Genomic DNA, 3,118 nt, shown 5'->3' with positions numbered 1-3,118 from the left:
AATCCGACTATTTCTGCTCAGCTCAGAGTTCTGCGAGAGAGAGGTTCTCATATTAGTTGGAAATATGGGAACTTCCCCTGTCCTACTCTCCCCATCTATTTGTATTCATTTCTTTTGTTCATATCCATGTTTACACTTATACTTGCTATCTTGTACATGTTTGACAAACTAATAAATACAAATAAATGCAAATGTGGTTTTCAAGATGAATAAAAAAGTTAACATTCACATTCAAGCAAATATAACTAAGCTCTTCAGATCTTCCCGCTTGGAAATATCCCAAGGTTCTTGGTTTGGGGAGAGAAAGAGGTGGGATCAGCAAGTACACCAGCTCTCTGCCCACCTTATACTCCTCCAGGTATTCAGCAGAGAGCTTTTAGACTCCCATAGTTTGAATGCAATATCTTTTCCTCTGCAGTCAAACTCATGGTTTGTTTCTTCAAATTCAGAACAAGTCTAGCCACCCTGCCTCTTTCTAAAGTAAGATCTGAGGAGATGATCACATGCCTCTTGTTTTATTTCCTATCAGATCTTTAAAAGTTTGATCTCAAAAGCTCCAGTTTACACATTTTTTATAACCAGTGACACTGGGAAAGATGTAAGTTCTTTTGTTGGAAGAGAATAACTGTATCGGACGGCTGCTTGCTAAAATTAGTATTGCTATTAGTATTCAGTGCAAGAACACGGACAGCACAGAGAGACGCTTAAGAGTCCTAAAAGGCATCAACTAGGCTGATATTCTAGATATTCTACATTGCCCCATTCTCTTTTTAGAAGGCCCAAGTAAGATTGAAATGCATGTCTGCCTGAAAACTCAGCAAGGCATTGCCATTTTGAATGGTAGTTCTCATTATTCAGCATTATCCAGGTATTTTGAACTACAGCGCCTATGCAGAATAATCAGTAACTGAGATATGGGACTTATTATCCAAAGTTTTTGGAGTCTGCCTGATTTAAGAAAAGTAATAGCAATAGCAGACTTATATACCTCTCTGACCGGACGCAATGTGTGTTGGCAGGGGAGCAGAGGTCGACCCTGAGGCCGCTCACTTGTGGGGTGCCGCAGGGGTCGGTTCTCTCGCCTCTCCTGTTCAACACATATATGAAGCCGCTGGGTGAGATCATTCGTGGCTTTGGGGTGGGATACCATCTGTACGCTGACGATACGCAGCTGTATATCTCCACCCCAAACCACCCCAACGAGGCCGTCGAAATGATGTCCCGGTGCTTGGAAGCCGTACGGGTCTGGATGGGAGACAACAGACTTAAGCTCAACCCCTCCAAGACGGAGTGGCTGTGGCTACCGGCCCCCCGGTTCAACCAGTGGATTCTATCGCTGGCCATTGGGGGCGAGCAACTGGCCCCCGTGGAGCGGGCGCACAATTTGGGCGTCCTCCTAGATGCCCGGCTGTCTATGGACGACCATGTGGCAGCCGTGGCGAGGGGGGCGTTCCACCAGGTTCGCCTGGTGCACCAATTGCGCCCCCTATTGGACCGGGACGCCCTTCGCACAGTCACTCATGCGCTGGTGACGTCCCGTCTGGACTACTGCAACGCTCTCTACATGGGGCTCCCCTTGAGATGCACCCGAAGACTACAGCTGGTCCAGAATGCGGCCGCGCGGGCAATTATGGGGAGTACGAGATACTCCCATATAACACCTCTCCTGCGCGAGCTGCACTGGCTCCCTGTGGTCTACTGGGTGCGCTTCATGGTGTTGATCACCATCTTTAAAGCGCTCCATGGCACAGGACATAGTTACTTGTGGGATCACATCCTGCCCCATATATCCCTGCGACCAATTCGCTCTCACAGAGAGGGACTCCTCCGGGTGCCATCCACTAAGCAGTGCCAGAGGGCGGCGCCCAGGAGCAGGGCCTTCTCTGTGATGGGCCCAGCCCTCTGGAATGACCTCCCCCCCGACATTAGGACTACTACTGATCTCCGCTCCTTCCGCAAGAAACTCAAGACCCACCTGTTCCAACTAGCCGGCCTGGCTCAACTATAGCTCTATCTTCTAATCCCCCTGGCAGTTCTAAATTTTAGGGTATTTTAATGTTTTTAACTTTATTATTATTGTGTCATTTTATGAATTGTGATATTTGATGTTGTGAGTTTTTTATACCTCCTCCGTGCAATATGTGATATGTATTTTTATTGTATGCCGCCCCGAGTCCCTTCGAGGAGAGGGAGCGGCTTATAAGCCTAATAAATAAATAAAATAAATAAATATCGCTTCACAGTGCTGTATAGCCCTCCCTAAGCGGTTTACAGAGTAATATAGAAATGATAAATAGCAATAGCACTTAGACCAGTAGGTCTCAACCTTCCTAATGCCGCAACTCTTTAATACAGTTCCTCATGTTGTGGTGACCCCCAACCATAAAATTATTTTATGTTTTCTGTATTTTTTCAAAAATATGTCTTTTCCGATGGTCTTAGCTGACCCCTATAAAAGGGTCGTTCGACTCCCAAAGAGGTCTCGACCCACAGGTTGAGAACCACTGACTTAGACGTACATACCATTTTAAAGTGCTTTACAGCCCTCTCTAAGCAGTTTACAGAGTCAGCATATTGCCCCCAACATTTAACCTTGAGCCTGGTGAGATTTGAATAGCCAAATTGCAGGCAGCTGGCAGTCAGTAGACGTAGCCTGCAGCACTGCGCCCTAACCACTGTGCCACTGTGGCTCATCCATAAAGTTACATAAAAGGCGAAGATCACATCTTTAAAAAACCAAGTTGTCTCAGACCCACCATAATAGTCTTGTTTTAGCTTTTTAAAGGTGAATTAATAGTGTCTGTCTTTGTTTTGTAATTCCTCCAATTCCATTTTTAAAAAAAAGATTAATTATAGTTCTGGCATTTTTAGAAAAGGAGAAGAGACACTGCTAATTCTGGATCATGGGAAAACATTTTGAAATCAGGTTGCTAGAAATAAGTAGACTACCTACAATCAGGATGAAGAAATAACATTTCAATACTAAATGACAGCAAATTGGAGTCCTTCCAAATATCAAATGTAGCCTGGAGCAACACTCTCTTACAATACATTTATTGCTCGACTGTACATTGGTAATATAAATTCAATGGGGCTCCATTCCTAAAGATGGAATAAG

The sequence above is a fragment of the Natrix helvetica genome, assembly GCF_964273705.1.
Source record: "Natrix helvetica genome assembly, chromosome: 3".
NCBI classification, from domain to species: domain Eukaryota; kingdom Metazoa; phylum Chordata; class Lepidosauria; order Squamata; family Natricidae; genus Natrix; species Natrix helvetica.
Note: the sequence above shows the minus strand (reverse complement) of the source record.